Source organism: Pantherophis guttatus, chromosome 1 (genome assembly GCF_059756535.1).
Source record: "Pantherophis guttatus breed Tessera chromosome 1, ASM5975653v1, whole genome shotgun sequence".
NCBI classification, from domain to species: domain Eukaryota; kingdom Metazoa; phylum Chordata; class Lepidosauria; order Squamata; family Colubridae; genus Pantherophis; species Pantherophis guttatus.
Genome location: NC_142063.1, coordinates 315,947,662 through 315,971,858, shown reverse-complemented (window position 1 = coordinate 315,971,858; position 24,197 = coordinate 315,947,662). Strand labels below are relative to the sequence as shown.

At 40.4% G+C, this 24,197-nt stretch overlaps 1 long non-coding RNA gene across 1 annotated transcript; it reads right to left on the bottom strand.

Annotated features, from left to right (window-relative positions):
- Positions 1-12,111: 12,111 nt before the first annotated feature.
- Positions 12,112-19,535, bottom strand: LOC148116941 (uncharacterized). The gene is made up of 3 exons (XR_015731575.1): positions 17,073-19,535; positions 14,186-14,445; positions 12,112-12,410 (listed from the first exon to the last, which is right to left on the bottom strand). It is a non-coding gene; the product is annotated as an uncharacterized LOC148116941 (long non-coding RNA).
- Between the last annotated feature and the right edge of the window lie 4,662 nt (positions 19,536-24,197).

Genomic DNA, 24,197 nt, shown 5'->3' with positions numbered 1-24,197 from the left:
GAGGTGTTTGTGTCAGACTGTGATTGTACAACTTGTTCTTTGGAGGAAAACAAGTGAAAGAAAATTAATATACTTCTTAGAGTCCCTCTCTATTTTATCAAGGAAGCTAAAACTGTTCAAGGAAAATAAATACTAAAGTAGCAAAAAGTTTTCACTGAGATAAGAAATACTAGTTTAGACACCCCCATATGGAAATTTGATTATATTAGTAACCTAAAACCTTGGGGTTTGAATAGAGGGATGAAAGGAAACAATCACATAATTCTTATGAGCCTGAATGAAACTGGACAACATGGAAGGAATGGTCTGGAAAATGAAACTATTGGTGCTGGAATGACCTACATACTTTAATTGATGCCAATTGACTTACATATTCTGGACCAAATCATTGATGTAGCTGGAGAGATTCTGTGACACCCAAAGTTACTTTTAAATATTTGAAATAAGCCAAGCCATATGCTACAGAGAGGACAACTTCCCTTTCCTGATTTAATGCCCCATTTGCCTTAAGTAAGGTTTTTAATCACTGCCTTAGAAATGAATTGAATCCTGTTTTAGGAGAGCAATGTGGACAACAATTCCCAATAGGTCTTTCCCACATAGACCACTACATTAGCAGAATTCCATTAAAAAAGAAAGGTGAGTGGAAATCACATGGGAAGGAATATATCAAGGCAGTTTCCAGATCCACTTTCTCATACAAGCATGTTTTTTTCCACGTTACTTTACCTACACAACTTTACTTTACCTACACAACTAGCTAACTAGAGCAATGTGGAATGAAGCTATAGAACTCTAATCCAAGTCAATTCTAAATTTAGAAAAATACATGAGAAATTTAATGAGACACATCGGTCTTGCAACATGTATCAAGGCATGGTTAAGCTCATCACGTTAAAAGAGTGGAAACGCAATTTAACTAGTTACACTGAACATTATTGAAAGGTTTTGTTTTCATTAGAAAATCAGTTTGGGTCACAACTGCCCAAACAAGAAAAAGCACAGTAAATATGCAAAAAGAAGAAAAAAGAAAGAAGTACTTTAACATTGACAAGATTTTATTACATGTCAAGTTCTTAAGTCATCATGTTTTCCCTTTTTAATAGCAGTCACATATTGTTGCATCTTAGGTCCCAAATATCTATTTCATTTCCCCAAAATTGGTCAGTTTGCAAAAAGGTTCAGAAAGATTAAATAAAAATAAATTGGAAGCCCCCCCATCCCGCAATATACCACCACCACTGTATGTCTTTGATTAAATTACCTTGGTTCTAGAATCCTTGTCTCTACATGCAGTAACTGAGTCTCTTAGCAATAAAATATAGCAAAGGTTAACCTGTTTGTGACACTTTCCTTTCCCGCCCCCCCGACCTTAAAAATTGCATTGATTAAGTCATTACAAGCTGTTGGCGGGTTGATATAATTTTTATAGGATGCTAATAGAACAGAGCAGACCGCTCATTAAAACACACTGATTTCAGTTGCTCACAAGGAATTGCCAGAACGAGAACTTGAAAGATACAGAGCCATACAGAGTCTTCTGCCAGCTTCACATTGGAACTTGTTGGATAACCTGAATACCTAATAAGTCTTGAAACCTGATGGTTAGAATATTTAGTTCTGAATGTGCTGAGTGGTCATTAACATCAGGGAAAATTGAAATGAGTTCCTTCCTTGGTTTTTTTTTAATATTCTGCTTAACGTGCCATTTATCAAGCACTCATGGATTTTAAAGTGAGTCCTTACTTTGTTAGAATTTGGCATGCTAGAATTTTATGGCAGGTACTTTTCCCCAATGAGAGGGAGGCCTCTTCCCTTGAGGGATGTTTTGCAACTTCAGAAATATAAAGACTGTCACTACCTTTCTCATCATTCAAGTGGATAACATCCACGCCATTGGCCCTCATTATATGCCATAATCTCTCCAATTTATAGACCCACAGACCACTGTGGAAGCCACTTCCATGCTTCTGCAGCTCCACTCTAAAGTAGCCTTGCTGGCACTATTGTCACATGTGAGAAGGGACCATAACACCTTAAAAACCATTCATCTTATTGCACAGAAACACAGGACATCACTCTGAGGACTAACATGATTTTGCAACAAGTACTTTTCTGAGGTCTCAACAAATTCGGGTACCAGGAACTGGCCAGGTGGACCTGAAGGTATTGGTCCCAGTTTCCAGAAGAACATATAAGAATCACAAGGTCTCAAATCCATGCATACCACAAATATGCAATATTTGCAATAGCTCATAAGCAGACAAAGCCGGAACTAGAGTTTTTGCACCACAGTCTGTGACCTGGAATGACAAGGAAGTCCCAGAGTAGAAATAAAGACTGGTACATAGATACTGGTGTTTCAGGGTTCATCTGATTAGTTTCTTGGGCTGTGTAGTATCATGAATTGTTAAATGTCCATATTGATTGGAACTACTGAGAGATATAGCTCAGCAACATCTACAACTGTCCATACTTTACTGATTTTAAAGATGGGACAGCATATTCTTGAAATATGGCTGTCCAAAGACAAAGACATACATTTATAATCTCTAAGTAACATTTCGTGCTTTGGAATAAAAGTTCCATATGTGAAATACTTATAAAAGCTTTTCCCTGCCTAAATTATAGATGTTGCAGAGGATGGAACAGAGAAGCTGGCAGTTTTGAGGATGAAGCCAAGAAACCACCTCCCACAGTTCTTTTGTATGTTTCTTTTTTTTTTTTAAGGAGATCATAATGCAAAGCCACAAACCATCTATAGGAAAATCTAAAATGCAAACACTTCTATAACATTGCAAAATGTATTCACATATTGTGTAAAGCCTAATATTGTTTGAATAATAAGCCCTAGTTTTACTCATTATAATGAACACAGTTCATTACAATTTTTTTCCAAAATTTTCTTGATGAAAGGTGTTTTATCTGAAATGCTTTTGAATCTGAGACACCGTCTCCTCCTTGTGGGAAATGTCCTCTTATTTTTTGTTGAGCTTAAAGGCTCCAGTCAGTGCATCTGATTCTACAAGAACTTTATCAGAAACATTAAAAAGGAACAATGATAAAAAGAACTGCCTGCCACCTTAACCAATAACTCTGTAGTCTTGCAAACAATCAAAGCTATTACTGGTGGGATGAAAACAATAGGAAGGGGAGAATGGTTGCATGGATGCCATAGGGACTTTTCATCTTACTCACTTGTCCTACTCTCAATCCTGAATTATTCCAGAAATGGTTTCCCCTCCACTTTTTGACTTTTTAAAAAATCTATAGTAAGGGGACAAAGACCTTTGTCCTGTTTGTTCAGAAGCCAGACCTTAGATGCAGGACTCCCATGAATTAATGACAGTTGGCATGCAAGTCTGAAGCTTGTACATTAACACACCTTTATGGAATAGGATTCAATAATTCAATAGTTTTTGAGTGAGAATATTGTGTGCTTGCTCAAAAAATGTGTCTCCAGAATCTTCCAGAATGTCTCTCTGCTTGTTAGGCTTGAAGGAAAAATTTCTGTGAGAGACATGGAGTCACCAGCACTGAGATTCATTAGACAAAGTTCTACATCACCAGCACCAGAATTGACAATACAAGACCTCACAGGGACCAATACTGGCATCAGTATCTCCTTTGGCATCACCAATTCTCTTGCTCCTCTGCAGTTACTTTCTTTTGTAGATCCTTTCTGCAAAAGGGAAAAATGTGGTCATGCCGAAAATGAGGCACTGCTCTCCAACATAACATTTGTTTCCAAACTGACTCTTGAATGCTTTTTTTGCCATTATTCCCACCTGCCCCAGGGGTGGAAGGAACAAGGGAGCAAGCTTCCTCACCAGATGCCTTCTGGGAAATGGATGGTTTGTGACAGTACACAGGTTCACATGGAACCCAATCAATACACTTCAGTGAAGTACATCAATCAGTTCATAATGGCAAAAGAGCTAGTGGAAGCAAGTCACTGATCAGGTTGGCTGCTTCATTTTTACAGAGGCAGCTTCTGTAAAATTCACTTTTGCCAAAACAAAGCAGCAAAAGTGCCCCATTCAACAAACAAGAAATAGAATGCTGCAACTATTAGTGAAGGTGCTTTGGTGAACATTGGGCTAAAGCTTTCACTGAAACAAATAGATGGGGAACTCATTAAATTTGCAGATGACACAAAGCTTTCAGGAATAGCCAACACTCCAGAAGATAGGCTTAAGACTCAGAAGGATCTTGACAGACTTGAACATTGGGCGCTATCTAACAACATGAAATTCAATGGTGAAAAAAGTAAGGTTCTACATTTAGGCAAGAAAAAACAAATGCACAGGTACAGTATAGGTCCGTGATGGCGAACGCAGAACCCTCTCTCTGGGCACGTGCATCATCGCCAGCTGCTCTCTACTGGGTTCCGGTGCACGCATGTGTGCCAGCCAGCTGACCTTCTCAGGTGTGTGATGGAACCCAGAAGAACAACTGGCCGCCGCGTGCATGTGCTTCGACCAGCTGTTCTCTTTCGGGCTCTGGTGTTCCGGCATGCACATGTGCACTCCAGTTTTAGCACTCAGTGCTGAAAATGTTAGTGGTCACTGGTATAGGTGGTACCTTGCTCAATAGTAGTAACTGTGTGAGAGATCTTGAAATCCTAGTGGACAATCACTTAAATATGAGCCAGCAGTGTGCTACAGCTGCCAAAAAAGCTAACCCAGTTCTAGGCTGAATAAACAGGGATGGAATCAAGATCACGTGAAACGGGTGGATTCTACTTACCTTTACTTCTGGTTCACAACAGGAGCGCGTGGAAGCTTCTGTGCATGCACAGATCATCAAATATGGCGGGTGGACAGAGCCTCCCACCACTTTTACTACCAGTTTGCAAGAACCGGACAGAACCGGGAGCAACCCACCACTGATGTGAAGTGTTAATACCACTTTATAATGCCTTGGTAAGGCCACGCTTGGAATACTGCATCCAGTTTTGGTCACCATGATGTAAAAAAGATGTTGAGACTCTAAAAAGAGTGCAGAAAAGAGCAACAGATGATTAGGGGATTGGAGGCTAAAATATAAAGAATGGTTGCTGGAATTGGGTATGTCTAGTTTAATGCAAAGAAGGACTAGGGGTGACATGATAGCAGTGTTCCGATAGCTCAGGGGCTGCCACAAAGAAGAGGGAGTCAAGCTATTCTCCAAAGCACCTGAGGGTAGGACAAGAAGCAATGGATGGGAACTAATCAAGGAGAGAAGCAACTTAGAACTAAGGAGAAATTTCCTGACAGAACAATTAATCAGGGGAACTATTTGCCTCCAGAAGTTGTGAATTCTCCAACACTGGAAGTTTTTAAGAAGATGTTAGATAACCATTTGTCTGAAGTGGTGTAGGGTTTCCTGCCTGTGCACAGGGTTGGACTAGAAGACCTTCACATTCCCTTCCAACTCCTATTCTATTCTATTCTATTCTATTCTATTCTATTCTATTCTATTCTATTCTATTCTATTCTATTCTATTCTATTCTATTCTATTCCATTCCATTCCATTCCATTCCATTCCATTCCATTCTAAATTAGCTAAAGATTTGCGGGCCAGACAAGCTAGCATGGCAGCTATTTTTTGAGTAGGCATGTCTTCACATAGCAGCCATTTTGTAATACAGACCAGGCATGCTGTAAACATTCCAACTGCACCCAATTTTTTGCCTGCTTTGTCCAGCTTTTTACTGTCCTCTTCAAGTTAAGCTCTCCCTTCAATGGATGTATTATTTTTAAAAGAGAAAAAGAGCAAGTGAGCAAGCAAAAGGAAAAAAAATAAGCAGACAAAGGAAATTACCAAGATTGTACTGCTAGTGCTCAGGATATCATTGAGAAATAAAAACAAAGTATGTTAAGTTATGTTAACAAGGTAGGAAAGGATTGGAATATCTGAGCTAAGTGCCAAAAACCTTCAATCGAGCCTTCTAGAGTTCAGATCTTTCTACTTTCTTACATTTCTTGGTCTGAAAGGCCATAAAAGTAAAAATCCATGTGTCAACCATGGAGGTCAGCCCATGTGGTGTCCAGTCTGGCCTAAAAATCAAAACCCTAAAAACGGAAAGCAAGATCTCACACTGTAATGTTTGCAGGTAGCAGTGGATTAAGTGGCAGACACAATCATTCATCTCATCACCAGGGGTGGGTTCTACTTACCTTTACTACCGGTTCGCAACAGGGCAATGCGTGCATGCTCACTTTCCTCGCACGCGCGTGTGCTCTTCTGCCCATGCGCAGAAGCGTTCTGATGACGTCAGGGTCAGTGAGTGGAGCCTCCCGCCGGTTTTACTATCGGTTCTATAGAACCAGTGCGAACCGGGGGCAACTCACCACTGCTCATCACAGTCTTTCCCGCTAAGGCAAGACATCTTTGACCATCAAACATTTCTAAATTTGCATCTATGCCTACATTCTTAGATTATATAAATATATGCCCTCCTATGGCAATACATTTCTTCTATTTTGGTGATGTGTGTAATTGGACAGATGTTCTCCTATGGAAGGTGCCTTGCTGTTGTTCCAGAACCAAAATGTTCAGGGAGGATGTGTCTATTAAAGCCTACAATTAGAAATAAGCCATGATAGGAAAAACAAACAAACAAACAGGTCTTCTAGGCTCAACAATAGTCTGCTTAAAGTCAGCCAATTATTGTTTTAGTTTGCAAGTAGTAAAACTGTTATATTTTCACTATCTCCAATTCATTCAAAGCCAGAACATTAAGACCATAGGCACATTTCTATCTTTTTGAGTAATGCTTGCAGACAACGACCCGTCAATCAATATTTGCCTTTTCTGACCAATAGCTGAGCACGAAGAACTATCAGCCAGTCAATGCTCACCTGTCAGACTTCTTGCACTGACTGAGATCTATAATTCTTCACACATCTTTTCTTCCTGTTCACAAAAGTAGAAGAGAAGGCACTGCTAGTGTTTCTACTGGTGCTAAGACAATATATTTCTTTTGCTTTCCCAACACCTAATACTGGTGTGCCAGCAATTCTGCATTAGGTAAAGGTTCCCCTTGCATATATGTGCTAGTCATTCCCAACTCTAGGGGGTGGTGCTCATCTCCGTTTCAAAGCCGAAGAGCCAGCGCTCTCTGAAGACATCTCCGTGGTCATGTGGCTGGCATAACTAAATGCCAAAAGCACACGGAACGCTGTTACCTTCCCACCAAAGGTGGTCCCTAGTTTTCTCTACTTGCATTTTTTTACGTGCTTTTGAACAGCTAGATTGGCAGAAGCTGAGACAAGTAACAGGAGCTCACCCCGTTATGCGGCACTAGGGATTCGAACCTCTAACTGCCAACCTTTTGATCGACAAGCTCAGCTTCTTAGCCCTGAGCCACTACATCCCTTTTAATTCTGCATTGGAACTCTGTTATTTAATCATGCCAGCTTGATTGGGATTGATGACCCCATTTCTCTGGTGGGACCTAAGGAGCCAGGAGCCAAGAATCTCTACTAAGGGTGTGCAGACATTTCCTTAAGCCCAAGCCTTTTTGAAGGATTGCAGATCACATGGAATCTCTCAACTGCTTCCACCTCTTTCTCCTTCTCCTCCTCCTCCTCCTCCCCCCCTCCAAATATACCATGGATAGTCCATTTGCAAGTTGATTTATTTCACATTTTGGGAAGGAAGTAGAATTAAATAGAAATGTAAGTTTAGGAATAGCCTTTTAACATAAATAAAACATCTCCTTCCCAAATGCAAGAAAAACCAGACCTGTGTTTCCATGACAGAGCCCTGCTCAATTCTGTCATCATCACTTTGCCTACTGGTGCCCTTTGCATCTCTCCCCTCCACCTCCTGCTGCTCTGGCCAGCAAAACATTGATTGCCTCTGGCTTAGTATTATATATAAATGTAGCTCATCTACTAGAAAAGTGTTGTGGTGGGAGTTGACATTTTGCATAGTTTGAAATACAAGTGTAGAAATTACAGAAAAATCATTGTTTTAAAAGTCTAAATTAAGGTTTTAAAATGCATCAGAATTAAAAGTTTTACAATTTAATCATGTCTTTTATCTATGGCATAAATCCTCTTATCTCTTGACATCATACAGAGACATTCCCTACAGCTCTGGAATTTTCCCTCCTGGTGATTTGCCAAATTTCTGACTCAGCAAATGAATGCATTCCAAAACCTTGGGGTAGGTTTGGGGGGCATTGGTGAAGATGAGAAGAAGATACAGCTCTGGTGGCAAGGATGATGAGCATTTCTCATTTCGCACATTTTTTTATTTTCTTTTTTAAAAAAATTCTTTTAATTGCACATTATTACTCATTAATACCTGTTGCCACATAAATTTATGTGGCTCCCTTCCTTAATACATCACAAAGCTAGCTGAAACCAACCTGCATTCTTCTTGTTCTTGTTCTTGTTCTTGTTCTTGTTCTTGTTCTTGTTCTCCTCCTCCTCCTCCTCCTCCTCCTCCTCCTCCTCCTCCTCCTCCTCCTCCTCCTCCTCCTCCTCCTCCTCCTCCTCCTCCTCCTCCTCCTTCTTTTTACTTCTGTTGAACTTGACACACCCCAAACATGCAGAAAACACCATGGCCCAATTGGTGCTCACTGTTAGCTGAATATCAGGAGAAGGCAAAGGGAATTCAATCCCTTTAAGAAGGCAAAGGGAATTCAATCAATGTCCTACCCTTACCGCTATCATTCATCCAAGAGTAACAAAAATTACTTAAAACACAAAAGGTTACTGAAATAAACTGCTATTTCCCCCTCCATCCATGGTTTCCATTCATGGTATTTGGATAATTGGGGAAATTACTGAGTGGCTGTTGCAATGTGAATTTGGAGCTCATTTTGTACTAGCACACAGTGTGATTTTCTGCAGTGTTAAAATGGGATGAGTTAACACCATTGCCTGCCCAGATCCCATCACAAGTACTTAAGTTTCCTCCTCACATTATTTTGAAGCTGGAAAATCAGGATTGTAACTTGCACAAGGTGAAGTCTAAGTAAGTCCAGCATTCAGCTCCCATCCACATCATTCAATGGGGGAGTAGCCGGGTGGCAGCAGGGGATGAGGAATATAGGCCAAGAAGTTGGAGCAGAGGTTCTGATCCCTATTTCGCCACACAATACCGGTTATATAGAAAGATAAATGCCTGCAACTTTTGAAATAACTTTTGAAAGTAGATGTTTTGCAACTAAGCACACCATCAGGATGTTCACATAAACAGCCTTCATACAAAGAGTTGTATATATTATTGATCTATCTGGTCACATGGAGCACACATAAGAATCACTCTGTCACACTTAATAAAGAATTAAATCTGTGTACATGCAGGGGACGTGGTGGCTCAGTGGCTAAGACGCTGAGCTTGTCGATCGAAAGGTCAGCAGTTCAGCAGTTCGAATCACTAGTGCTGCGTAATGGGGTGAGCTCCCGTTACTTGTCCCAGCTTCTGCCAACCTTGCAGTTTGAAAGCACATAAAAAATGCCAGTAGAAAAATAGGGACCACCTTTGGTGGGAAGGTAACAGTGTTCCGTGCACCTTTGGCATTTAGTCATGCTGGCCACATAACCATGGAGACTTCAGACAGCGCTGGCTCTTCGGCTTTGAAACGGAGATGAGCACCGCCCCCTAGAGTCAGGAATGACTAGCACATATGTGCAAGAGGAACCTTTACCTTTACCTTTTACATGCAGGGGAGCCCATTAACAGAACTTTGTACACCTATGTCACCGTGTGCCCAGGATACTGAATGAACAGGACATAGGAGCAACAGGAGCTGGAAGATGGAGTGAATTATGAAACAGCATGGGAGGAAAGGCTAAACCTCCTCCATTAAAGCCTTGACTCCAGAAGGGTTAGGTATAATAGTTTGAAATGTGTCTGATCAATTTCTAAATAGTTTATGGGCCCATTCCCAAACATAATTCAAACTACTGAAATGTATCTTTAAAACTCTTCACCTGTTGGGATTTGGTTATCCAAAAAGTGTTTACTTCCATGAAACAGGTCCTCCTCCCAAGAAACACAACAGGTAATGACAATGTTGCAGGGGCAACTGTTTAGTGGCGCCACCTTATTTATAGATTCCTAGACTCTGGCAAATTCCTTTATATTTTCCCAAGCTTTTAGTTGTTAACATCATGTTGATTTTATCACAGCTGTTTTATGTACTATGTAATATTGTTGGAAATACTATTAGAATTATTTGTAATTGTGTAACTTTGCATGAATTTTGGGAATGCTTGTACTGAAGGGTGGCCCAGTAATTTAATAAACAAATATAGTTCTTTATTTAGATGACAATATTGTTGGTGATGATGGTAATAGTCTATGTATCTTATTGCACCCTATCATCTTTTCTTAAACATTTGTCTTTCTATTCACTTTCAGAAGAACTCTTTGAGGCAGGTCATTTATTTATCATTCCCAGAAATAAATGCACCCATTGACTTTGTGGTCATGATTTAAGGATTTAAGAATAGCTAGTTAGATTTAATCACCATTAGAGTTTAACAACTTCTCATACATTACACAAAGGTACATTTTCACAATCACGGGAGGGACATGTTCTATGACTATCTGCTATTCACCATAGAGGCTAATCCAGGGATGAAATCCAGCAGGTTCTGACAGGTTCTGAAGAACCAGTAGCAGAAATTTTGAGTAGTTCAAAGAACCGGCAAATACTACCTCTGGCTGGCCCCAGAGTGGGGTGAGAATGGAGATTTTGCAATATCCTTTCCCCAGAAGTGGGGAAGGAATGGGGATTTTGCAGTATCATTTACTTGGAATGGGGTGGGAATGGAGATTTTGTAGTATCCTTCCCCTGCCACACCCACCAAGCCACGCCCACCAAGCCACACCAAGCCCACCAAGCCACACCCAAGAACTGGTAATAAAAAAAATTGGATTTCACCACTGGGCTAATCTGCTTCCTTTGTGATCAAGGTAGGCTTTAAATCAACAGGTTTCAAAGTAAACTTCAGCCAAGTTCACAATTAGTGGGGGTGGGAGGAGGAGGAGGATGGGTCAGGGAGAAGGCTTCTGATAGATGTTTTGTAGATTTTACGTTAAAAAAAATTGGAATGAGACTATGAGATCTGTCACAATTTCACTGAATATTCATTATTTTCCTGAATATTCATTTGGAATATTTAACCTGACTCATTGAAAGCTTGGATTTCTAAAAAAAGAAAGAAAGAAAGAAAGAAAGAAAAGAAAGGGAGTGAGAGAGCAAGAGCTGAATGCTCAATGCAGATCCTATTGGATGCTCATGGCCCCTTTTCTCTCTGAAAGGTCATGTTCTGGGGCTCCATTATTATTATTACTATTATTCTTATTTTGCCAAGGTGATTATTCTTAGAGAAGAGGAGCGGTGGATGTTGGGAGGGGAGAATAACCTTTCTGCATGATTTCCTTTTCATGGGTTAGTTATTCTTGAATTTACCACCTCTGCTGGTATGGAGACAATATACATACACTTCAGGTAGATGTGGCCTTGGGCATTTTCAAAGGGAAAAGCCCTTTATTCAAAGTGCCATTGAAAGAATGGTTATGAAACAGAAATGCAGGAAGAAAATAAACTTGAAGCCAATATTGCATGCAACTGGTGAAACAGGTCACGGGGCCAAAATGATACATTCTTTTCCCACCCCCATCCCTTCCTTTCCTTTATTCCCTTTTGTGTATTAAACATCATTTTAATATCCTAGTGACAAGGTTTTATAATTAATCTAAATGTAAGAGACTGAGCACACTGGAGATTATGGCTCAGCGTAAAGAGGTGAAAAGGGTTTCTCAGCTCGTAGCTGGCTCACACAGCGCGTCTGCTGAATGAGGGTGGTACAACCAAGTCCATTATCTGGTGGGCTCGCTCCGGAATAGCAAAACACCTTGTACACCTTGGAAAAGTGAAAAACCTTTAACTCATCAGAGCTGTAATGTTAATACGGAAGGAAAGTGCTTTCAAAAGATTACATTTCGTTCACAGACAGATATTGAACTCTGGAGGAGCAATCTAAGCCCCCGAGAGATAGCAACTAAAGAGCTGAGCTATAAACTAGAATGATAACATCCTTATTATAAGATGCAAATGAAGGGGGTGGGTGGGCGCAATTCACTTCAAAAAAGCATTAGGAGTGTTTAATTTTTCTTGTGGGAATAACATTCAAGCTGGCCTGGGTATGGTTTTTGTGCATATGTGCATGCCATATATGGAGGGTTTGTCTTCAGACAGCCGTTTGGCTTTGCAGCGAGGAGGAACACATCCCTGTCCTCTCCCATCCGAAGACACTGTTCTACCAGACTTTATCCTTTCTAAAAGTTCCCGTAATTAGGCTGTGCTCCGATATCCGTTTTGTTCTTGGTAATTGCGAGACAGACTAGCTGCTTTGCTTTAAAACAATGGTGATTCTGCACCAACGTGCTTCAGATTCTGGAAAGGAAAGAAACAGAATCTTACGAGCTGTGGAAATTATGGAAATTACATAACGTTGCACAGGATATGCAAGAGCAGAAGGATTATGTAAAAGTAATTGCTGTCATTTATTGCCATTATTCTTATTATTTTAATCTGCCAAAGTAGTAACGGTGGGGAGTGATGGGACTAGATACTACAGTCTACAGTACATTTCCCCAGGTGTTTGGATCACAGTTCCCATCAGCCCCAGCCAATGAATGTTGCCATCTTAAACATCTGGAGTTCACAAATTAAGAGAAATCTGAGCTAGAGGATCTGCTTGGTAAGAACTCTCAATATTCTAGCAGCTGTTTCTATTATTCATTGGGATGGGATGGAATGGCCTTGGGTAGTGTCAAAATTGCAGCTGTTTCTGGAACATGATTCAGGAAGCCTGAAGAAGAGAGAAAATATCATGATTCTACTGAAAGTCATATTGGTGCTTGCTAGCATTTAACTTCATCAGGGATAGTCTGTAATTAAGAAGGAAGCTATACTAGGTGGCGAGGCAGTGGTCCTTCTTAGGGCTGACCAGTATTTTTTTTTTAAAAAAAAGAAAAGAACATTATAAAACAACATAATCCCATCTCTTGCATTTGACCTTGATTGTTTGCCAAACAGTGAAGGCCAAAGTCTGAAGGGAAAGGATACAAGGTGTAGAGTGTTGAAATAAAGAGTGTATGAAATTGTTTGGTCTAATGATCTATGTCACGGGTGTCAAACTTGCGGTGTCATGTTGCCATCACGTGACGTATCGTGACGGTTTTTCCCTTCATGGAGCTGGGGTGGGTGTGGCCTGCACATGACACATCCGCCCCACGGGCTGCCAGTTTAACACCCCTGGACTCTATGTAGAGTTGAAAAGCCAGGAATTGCTCTAGAAGAGCATTGGGGAAAAGGGAAAAATCTACCTAGGTTTCTCCTAGGCGTACATAGTTAGGGAGAAAAGACAAATGGTTGGTTGCTTTAGAGCACAGGTATCAAAGTCGCGGCATTACATTGCCGTCACGTGATGTTTCGTGACGTTTTTCCCTTCATGGAGCTGGGGTGGGTGTGGCCTGCGCGTGATGCATCCGGTCCGCAGGGCTCCAGTTTGACACCCCTGCTAGAGATTAAGGAACTCACATTTCTCTAATAAGTATTTTTTTTTAATTAAAGAAAGGACATCTTTGATGTGGAAGGGAGATTGTTGAAAAGAGGAAACAACTTTTTGCCTGAAAGGCAGATATCAGGGATCCTATTTCAAACTGAGATTTGGTTTGTTTGTGGATTCATGCCCAACTCATACAACCAAAGATGTAATTTACAAACCTGATTTGCCTTATTTTTTGAATTTTGGAGATAATTACTATTCAAACCTTAGGACTGGTGACTTGTTAAACAGCTATTGTGAGGAAGCCATTTTAAGTTGTTGGTTGCACAAATCCCACATTTTCTCTGCACCAGCACAGATGTCTGTCTCTCTTTTCCTTTATTATGAGGGCATGGAAAAATCACCCACTCCTGAGCTAAAGTTCTGGCATGCACAGACCATTCGGTCTGGTGGCAATCAGTATGTTGAATGCTGCCTAGAAAAAGTGAGCTGACTGTCCTGGAGTATATTCATGCAGAATAACTGGGGGATATTTTCACACTGTAGTTATGGGTTTCTAAGAGGCAGCACCCGATTGGCACTGTGGAAACAAGTGAGAAGGCCTTTGGCCACTTTGAGTTTCTCAATGCAATAAGTCTCTTCCAAGTGAACTGCTTACTATGATAGTTGATGTTATCCATTTAGTCATGTCCGACTCTTGGTGATTCTGTGGGCCAGATCTCTCCACATCTTCTGATCTTGCCCTTCTTTGAATTTTTCTACGCTCTGGCTGGTGACAGATTTGATGGTATGCAGCCGTCATGTTTTTTGGTAGCCTGATTTCCTTTTACCACTAACTTTTCCCAAGTCAATTGCCGTCTTCGGTGAATTCTCCCACATGACATGGCCAAAGTAAGTGAGACACAGTTTTGTGATTGCCTAGGAAAGAAAATTGATAAAAGTCAATCTTGTGTTTGTTTATTTTTAAAACATTAGCTCCTTTAAGTAGCAGAACACACAAACAGAAACACATTCCTGCCAAGAAAGCTGATACTCAAATGTAGACACAATTACATCTCCCATATGGCCTTTACCAACCAGGAGAACACAGATCTAATAAGTGGTCTGGTTGGCAGATCCAAGAATCCTGTTTAGCTCTTCACAAGTTACTGCCTTAAATTTAGGCTAGTTAATCATACAAATATTCTCTTTCTATCTCAACAGGACTTCCCCAGTTGGCAAATTGCAATCATTTCATTTGCCAGATGTATAGAATATTCCTCCCAATGGCCCTTCTGACTTTGCAGAAAGGTACAGATCATTTTAAAAAGGGCCATTAGCCAGCTATATGTGCACACAATAAAACTACATAACAAATACAAATAACTTGCTCTTATCACCATGATGCATTCCTAATATAAAGGTAGTCCATGACTTATGATCATAATTGAGCCTAAAATTTCTGTTGCTAAGTGAAACATTTGTTAAGTGAATTTTGCTCCATTTTACAACCTTTCTTGCCACAGTTAAGTGAATCACTGCAGTTGTTAAGTTAGTGACACTGTTGTTAAGTGAATCTGGCTTCCACATTGACTCTGCTTGTCAGAAAGTTACAGAAGGTGATCATGTGACACAGGGACACTACAACCATCATAAATATGAGTCAGTTGCCAAGCATCCAAATTTTGATCACATGACGGGGATGCTGCAATGGTTTTAAGTGTAAAAATGGACATAAGTCACTTTTTTGGTGCTGTTGTAACTTTGAATGTCACTAAATGAACTGCTGTAAGTTGAGGACTTCCTGTAGTTTCTTACTCATACTCAGTTGGATTCATTCGTCATCTTTCTCCGATGGTGCTGTAAGTTTCTCTTCTGGTGTGTCAACTCTCTAAGTTCTATGCCAGTGATGGCTAACTTTTTTGCCAAAAGTGGGGGGAGTATGGGTGGGGGGTGTCGCACATGCCCACATCCATAATTCATTGCCCCCCAGACCCCCCCAAATACACATCCACCCAGTAGATCTGTTTTTCGCCCTCCCCAGGCTCCAGAGGCTTTCTTGGAGGCTGGAAAGGGCCTGTTTTCCGACTTCCGGTGGCCCGGAAGGCCTGAAAATCAGCTGGCTGGTGTGCACATGCACAGTGGAGCTGAGCTAGGGCAATGCTCACATGCCCACAGATATGGCTCCGTGTGCCACCTGTGGCACGTGTGCCATAGGTTCGCCATCACAGTTCTATGCTCTCTAAGCATAGACAATCAAGGAGCAATCTAGAATCAGAGCACAGTAGGACTCCATATGGTAACAGTCCTGTCCAAGGCTCCATCACTTCCCTATTACAGGCTGAGACCAAGACTTCTGCCAAACCACCCATCAGAACTTCAGAAGAAGTTCCTTCTGGAATCTAACAGAATCTATTAGTCACCTGGAGCAAAACAATCTAGTGCAATAGGTTTTCTCTGCAGGGGAAGGTGGCACCATTAAGATTAAAAGCAATTAGAGAGTAATTTGTCAAGCAATGGATTAATGGTAATATTTTCAACATCCATATCATGTCGCAATTGCCTCAAGATAAAAACCAGATCTAGAATGTAACTTCTAGTATGTTTTGAGCTCTCAGTTACTTGACTCAGGTCCATGGTCACCATATTGGATGTGAACTCTTCAGCTGATCAAAACTCAATGCCACATAGGGGAGACTGAAGAGCCCAAGAACCATAAGCCTCAGCTCTTCCACCACCAACCAGGTAATGAGGCTTAGAAGCTCAGCAAGGATATCTCTGCACAACAAGGAGAGCAATACAACAGCAACAAGTCCAACTACTTGCTAGAACCCAATTTCAACTTGGGTTTCACATCCATATGCCTGTGGAGCAGGATGTCAAAAGTTCTCAAGGTCTCCTGGATGGGAACTGCCCCTCTCTGAAGTTGTCTCTGATGCCAAACTTGAAACTGAGGCAGACAATTCTTTGAACTATCCAGGTGTTTGTTATGCATGTCAGGTTAACTGTCTCATCCATAATTAAATCATGGATAAGGAAGGTATTATTACATACCAACCTGGCACTTAAGAGCAATCCTTCCTTCAGGCTGTTCAAATGTCTTGGATTCTAAGATAGAATTGGGCAATTACTGAGATCAAGAACCCAGTACTGGCTGCTCATGCTCATCCTCTGAATCGGAATCCTCTTAAATGATCTAAAATTACTGCCCTCTAGTGAGCATCCAGGGATGCGGTGGCTCAGTGGCTAAGACACTGAGCCTGTCAATTGAAAGATTGGCAGTTCAGCGGTTTGAATCCCTAGTGCCGCGTAACAGGGTGAGTTTCCATTACTTGGCCCAACTTCTGCCAACCTAGCAGTTCAAAAGCACATAAAAAATGCCAGTAGAAAAATAGGGACCACCTTTGGGTAACAGCGTTCCATGTGCCTTTGGCATTTAGTCATGCCAGCCACATGACCACGGAGACGTCTTTAGATAGTGCTGGCTCTTCAGCTTTGAGACGGAGATGAGCACCGCCCCCTAGAGTCGGGAACGACTAGCACATATGTGCGAGGGGAACCTTTACCTTTTAGTGAGCATCCAGGATTTTGCAGTTCATTCAATGGCAACCACAAAACAGGTAAAATATCTTAGCCAGAGACTCCTGTCTGCTGTGTGATGGGATTTTGATCTGCTTTACAAGATTGTTGTATCATTCAATAATAGGTCAAACACTGCAGCTCCTTGGATTCTTTGAGGAATTTTTATCTATGCATCTATATGAAGAAATAGCAGTAAGCAAAAGGCTGAAAGAAAGCACAATCTCCCATTATTCTTTACATATTACATATTCCATATTCTCCAAATAATTTTATTTATACATACTACTGTACTGAATTGAAACAGCAATGTTTATTACAGCCAAACATCTGGGAATGGTAAGAGGAAAATTCTCAGTATATTCTGGTATAACAAGGTTGGGCAGAGAAGCACAAATAAGTTGCATTTCCTCTTGCTTATGGTGAAACTACATGAAACCTGCAAAAAGTAATTTGCAAAACATGCATCAAATCACTGTTGTGAACACAGTTTCTGAAATCAATGCCTTTTTTATTCTCAAAGTACAAGAAGAAATGAGGAAAAAGTGTAAGAAAACATTTATGTGGTTGGGAAGAATCATAAATATAAGATGTAATAGGTTAGTGAACTAGCTGGGCTGCTATAGGGAGTCAAAGGTTAATTAGGCCAGCAGTATTTATGATGAAGGGTTTACTGGGGTTCCTGGCAGTTAATTCTTAGCAGAGAGATATTGCAACTCTGGCATTAGCAAAATATACTGTATTTTCTGCTCTTCTATATATCAGTTATCCCATAAAACTATCTTCCAACACACCAGAGCTTATATCCACCAAAAATGCATGTAACGATCAACGCTTTCAAGAATGGCAAAAAGAGAAGTATACTTGAACGTAAGACTACTCTCTCGATATCAATAACTGGGACCGTGAGCAGGAGTATATTAAAACATTCATTCCCTGCTTACTATATCAGGTTGATCACTGTAGGAGACAGGATGTGGACAAATTAGATCATAGGTCTGATCCAGGGTGTGGTCAGACCACTTGACCAGCTATTTTAGTCCTTATTTGTGCTGACAATAGCTCTCAACAAGGTCCACTGTTCTATTCTCTGCCTTTTGGACCAGTGGCGAAATCCAATTTTTTTTACTACTGGTTCTGTGGGCGTGGTGCAGCTTGGTGGGCATGGCTTGGTGGGTGTGGCAGGGGAAGGATACTGCAAAATCTCCATTTCCACCCCACTCCAGGGGAAGGATATTGCAAAATCCCCATTCCCTCCCCACTCCAGGGGAAGGATATTGCAAAATCCTCATTCCCTCCCCACACCAGGGGAAGGATATTGCAAAATCCCCATTCCCACCCCACTCCAGGGGAAGGATAATCTTCATTCCCACTCCACTCTGGGGCCAACTAGAGGTGGTATTTGCCAGTTCTCCGAACTACTCAAAATTTCCTCTACTGATTCTCCAGAACTGTCAGAATCTGCTGGATTTCACCCCTGCTTTGGACCATAGAGAACAGGGAGAGAGATGGTCATATTAGTCTTTGCAAGAGAAACCAAGTTAAAAATAATACAAGGAACAAGCTCTACTGTTGCGTCTTGTCTCTGAGTCATCTAGTTTAACACAGTCTTCAAAATATGAACAAGGCTTTTTTCATAGATTGGTATCTATTTTTTTCATAGATTGGTATCAATTCATAGATTGGTATCTATGATTTATCACTTGTATATTATGATTAATGCTTATAATTATGATATATGATATATGACCTATCACTTTGTTGTTTGTATATATACTGAGAGCTTATGCACTGGAGACAAATTCCTTGTGTGTCCAATCACACTTGGCCAATAAAAGAATTCTATTCTGTTCTGTACTGTTCTGTTCTGTTCTGTTCTGTTCTGTTCCGTTCCGTTCCTTTCCACTCCACTCCACTCCACTCCACTCAACGCAACTCACAAACACCGTCCAAAGACAATACCCACTAATTTATTCCAGAAGTTAATATTCAGAAAATTGCTACCAACAGATCTCCATTCCACTTCAGATTACAATTACGTCAAATTACATCAAAACAGCACATTTATGGTATCACAGAAATGATGCAATTATATACTTACACTAATTATATACAGTATATACTTACACCATTTTAAGTTTTACATTTAAATTGTAGCATTTGTGTGATGATGTCATCATGTACGTATTATTATTTGCCTGTTCTTGTCTCCCATGTTGTTGCTGCTGAACCTGGAGGATCCACTGAGTTATGCATAGACTCTGTTCTCAATATCTGCTAAATACTATATATTAGTTATAAAAGAGCAAACATACAGAGACTAAATCACTCCTTTCAGCACTATAGCTTTGTTTACACAACACACTTAACCCAGTTGTATTCATGCAACATGGTTATTGAATAGCTTTTGTGATTTAGTGTGTTTGCACCCAGTCTGAGAATTTGTGGACACAGAAAAAGGGTGAATGTAGCCCATGTTTCTGTGAGTTGAACTCGTTTCCCCTCTATACATATTTGGACAGACAGCTAATTTTCTGTTACACTACTGAGTCACACTAGAACATGACTCATTGCAGACTTCCCCTTATTTCAGGATTTTGAGTTCAGGTAGTATAGTTAAGGGAAGGAGGGTCACTCCTGTACATTCCATGCGCCAAACCAATCCTATCTCCCCAGCAAGTAAGATTGTTCTAATTACATGTGTGCAATAATGCTGGTTATAAGGCTGGTTATAAGAACATTTTATATTCTTAGTGTAGATTTCCAAGAAAGCTTAACATGTAAGAATCTCTCTCCCTCCCTCCCTCCTTCCTCTTATGAAACAGGAAGACTTTTGTGGTTTGCCATAGGTTGTGGGGAAGGAAGTCAGCCTTCATTACAGTTCAGCATTATAAGAAAGAAAAGTTTAACAGAATATTTACCAACCCACTCCTTTCACAACTTTTTTAGCCCTTCCTTTCATTCCAACTCTTGACTACTGGAAGTGCATTCAGCGATTGCAATCTATCCTGAAAAGCTAAACTAGGAATGGAATCAGAAATGGGGTGCTGTGTGATCCCCAGGCAAGGAATCGGTGTACATTTGAGTCATCTGCTGGCGATGGGGCTGACAAACAGCTTATAATGGTGTTTAGAAAGAGAAAGTCTGTGTTATGTCTAGGGGGCCCGTGTGTTTTGTGTTACGCTGACCCCAAGATTGTACCGTTTTCAATTCAGAACTGCTATGCAAACTTTTCAGTCCTGACTCACCGACGGGAGTTTGTATCCCAGCCAAATCTCCATTTCAGATTTGAAAAAGGGGGCAAAGGTCAGTGTTCGCAGGTTTGAGATCATGTTTAATATCACATGACACCTTTGTCAAACAGGGCTGTGTTTTCAAAAAAGAAAGGGAGGGAGGGAGGAAAGGGGGGAGGGAAAGAGAGAGGCTGTCTGGATTTCAGTCATTGGGGAACCTGATGCCCCGAACACCAGACTTCATTCATGTCAGCATTTAACCCATTGAAATGTCCATTCTACCTCTTCTCCAGTTTGCATCAGAGGTTGCATTTTAAAAACATTCCAGGTGCTGATTCTTAGATTTGTAGACTCAGGTGCTTGACCATTTTTCTTTGTTTAAGAACAGAAAAGAAGTGCTAATGAAGCTGAACCAATCCTCCCGTAGGGCTTCCTGTCCTGCAGTCTGTCATTAGGGCTCCTTTCTCCTCTAGTCAGGCTTCAGTAATGGATGTGAGCCCTTCACGGAGAAAAAAATACACACTGGAAAGGGAGAGTCCAGATCCATTGCTACCACAATCGTCTTTTCTTAATACTGATCCTTAAATCTCAGCTATGGTTGTCTAAAGAGAAGCATGGATCTGCTGGTAGGGTGAACAGGAAAGTTGAGCTTTCACTGACCTAAAGAACAAAACTGTTTCTTGAGATCAGGAATGGCTTCATTGTTGGTCTTCCAGGTGTGTTGGGACTACCATGCCAGCATTCTTACCTATAAATTGAGAATCAATGGGATATAAAAGTGGCCATTGGTGCTGATAATGGGGAGATAGCTAATTATAACTTGTTCTTCCTTAGTGGGAAAGCAGATTTTCACAGTTCCATTTCAAGGAGTCTTATATAACTTCTGCATAAGAAGCATGAATATATTCCATTTCATTTACTCTCTTATATAAAAAAGTCTTCACAAAACACCTTGCCTTATAAAAGTAGTACAAATATACTTTGTTAACAGTGAAGTGAATCAGTGTAATATAAACAAACAGTGCAATAAAAGCAGTGAAATAAAATGGCAAGCAGAACAATCCTAAATGTTGCTTGGAGCTCTCCAGTAATGGCATCCTCCAGCAGTTCCAAATACCTCCTGCAAATGGAATTTTGGACTGGAAGGAGGAGGAGAAGGAGGCACGTTGTGGTTTATGGGGGAACTGTCACATTCCTTGCAGGATCTTCTCCTTGTCAGGGATTCTAACCCAATCAAAGAGGTGAATTTAGAAGCTGGCAGGGAGGGGAAAGAGAAGGGGAAATACTTCCCCTCCCAAGATGGGGTTGTATCTATGTCTTTGAAATATTTGCTTTTGCAAAGGACTTCAGAAAAAGGAAAAGCTCTGAAGCACCTCTAAAAACTGGCCTAAGACATGATAAGAGCTGATACTACTCAGTTCTTTATTGAGAAGTTTAAAATACTGGAGCTATCACAGGGAGTGACCCGTTCTTTGTCTTTCTAAGTCAGAACGGGGTGGGGGTGGGGTGGGGGTGGGGGTGGGGTGGGGGGTGGGAGATAAGAATATGGCCTCAGATGGCAACCTCAAGGTTCAGATAACTTCATGTGAATGTATGGAAGTCCAAAGATAACAAAAGTCTCATATTAATTAAGGCAGGAAGGAAGAGATTTGCAATCTTCTAGACTCTGTTGGGGTTTCATTTTCAGCATTAGCCAGGCTAATGAGAGAGGGAATTTGGATGGCCTGGAGTTTCCAGTGTTGATTCAAAGATTGAAAGATCCTTGTCCCTACTAATCCTTGGGTCTATGTCAATGCAACTGATACAGAATGAGAAATATATATGTATATGTACAGTGAAGAAAGACAGTTCATGTTTCATATTCCTTTTGAATCCACCACTAGTATTCTTCTCCATAGCAATATCCCAAATGAAACAGTTCCTTCCATTTTACTTGTTCACAGAAGTCTCTAAAACTAAATTTAAAAACAGAAGCAAAGGCTGAAATTGAATATCAGGATTTCAATTTTGAAATGATATTAGATATTTTTACCTGGTCCAACTCTTTTTAGTTTTAGAAAATATATGCAGGTTACTCTGACCGAAGTTAGTCAGACAGTCTGATTATATCCCTTATTTAAGCATATAATGAATATGGTTATCCTTTTGCTGATTAAATCAGTACAGGAAAACGGACAGCTATGAGAATTAAGTGGGTCACAGAGAACAGTATTCTTCTCCCTCATGTTTAGGCTGATATCTGTTGTAGCATGCTCAGATGAGGATGAAAAATAGCTGCTTTTCTTAATAACCAGTTCAGGATAATTAAATGTGCCACAATGGGAGAGTCTGAAATGGCAAAATCAGATCTACAGGAATACATGGGAGGGACTGTATACAAAGATTTTACAAGAAATTTGGTACAGCTTTGGCCACTACACATCCCAAACAATATTGCAGAACTAGAAACAATGCATAAAAAGACAATAAAGTGGTCATTGGAAACTCTCAATAGACTATTTTGACTTAGAAAAAATATGGGTAATAGGAGAACAGTTGAGGTACATAAAATCTGCCTAACTAAGCTGTCATAAAAATGGGAAGAAGTTTCTTTCTTATCGCAGAATATTAGAATATGAGATCAATAGTTAAAGCTAAATCTGAGTAGTCTTAGATCAGATCAAAGGAAATATTTCTTTTACCCCTAATGTGTAAAGTCTTTTTTATGTCAAGCTTGACTCCTGTTTTTCCTCAAAAACAATTATATGGCATCAAGCTTTCATCAGTGGTCCTCTAAAAATGTTGACTAATCACTGAGAAGAGTGAAGTATGAGATATGAACTAAAACCCAGCTGTTATCCAAAATTTGCTTTGGCCATCTACTATCCCCAGAAAAACCACTAATAGATAACTGTTAGGAGCTTGAAAATAAGCCCAAAACTTGTGCTTGTTCCTAGAAGTGAGAGCCATTAAACAATCTGGAAACACAAAAGAGGCTACCATTTCCCCACCTCCAGACAGCATGGAAAGAGAGTCCTCTTTGTCCTTTGTGGTCCTGGAGAGTGTAATAGTCAGCCAAGCTAAAAGAAGGTAGTCCAGAATCCTTAAAATACTGTCAGGAAAGAAACTGAAAATTTCAGTTTCAATGGTTCATCTCATGGAACAACTATTGTACCGGGGGTTGTTCAGTCCTCTGCACTCTACTGAAATATGACAAAGCATTGGTTAATGATATTAAGAAATGTTGTAACAGAACTTGCAGTCCATCATGGACAGGCTAACTCTAGGACTCCCATTCTAATTTTCTTCAATGGCGGCAAGAAAGCATCATGCAATATTCTCATGTTATCAGGGCCAAGGATTCCTGATTTTGGCTCCAATAGATCCTCAGGGAGAACCTAAATGGTTAAGATTCCTTATTTAATATGGGTGAATATTATGATGTAGTCTTCAAACATTTTAAAATGACACATTTATCTGTCACATTTATGAAATGTGGAAGACTATGAGAATGGTAGAATAGTAATAACAATAGCACTTAGACTTATATACCGCACCATAGTGCTTTACAGCACTCTCTGAACAGTTTACAATGTCAGCATATTTCCCTCAACAATCTAGGTCCTCATTTTACTGACCTTGGAAGGATGGAAGGCTGAGTCAACTCTGAACCCATCAGGATCAAACTCCAGACTGTGGGTAGAGATAGCCTGCAATACTACATTGTAACCACAGTGTCACCAGATCTCCTATCCCTACCTCCCTTAATAAAAGCAGAAAATCAACAATCTGTTTCTCGGCAGCAAATGGACCATATTGATCAGGTGACAAGGAATGAAAATGGGTGGAGTTCCATGGCTCTAAGACTGGCACGCTTTGAGTTCTTTCATACAATGTCTG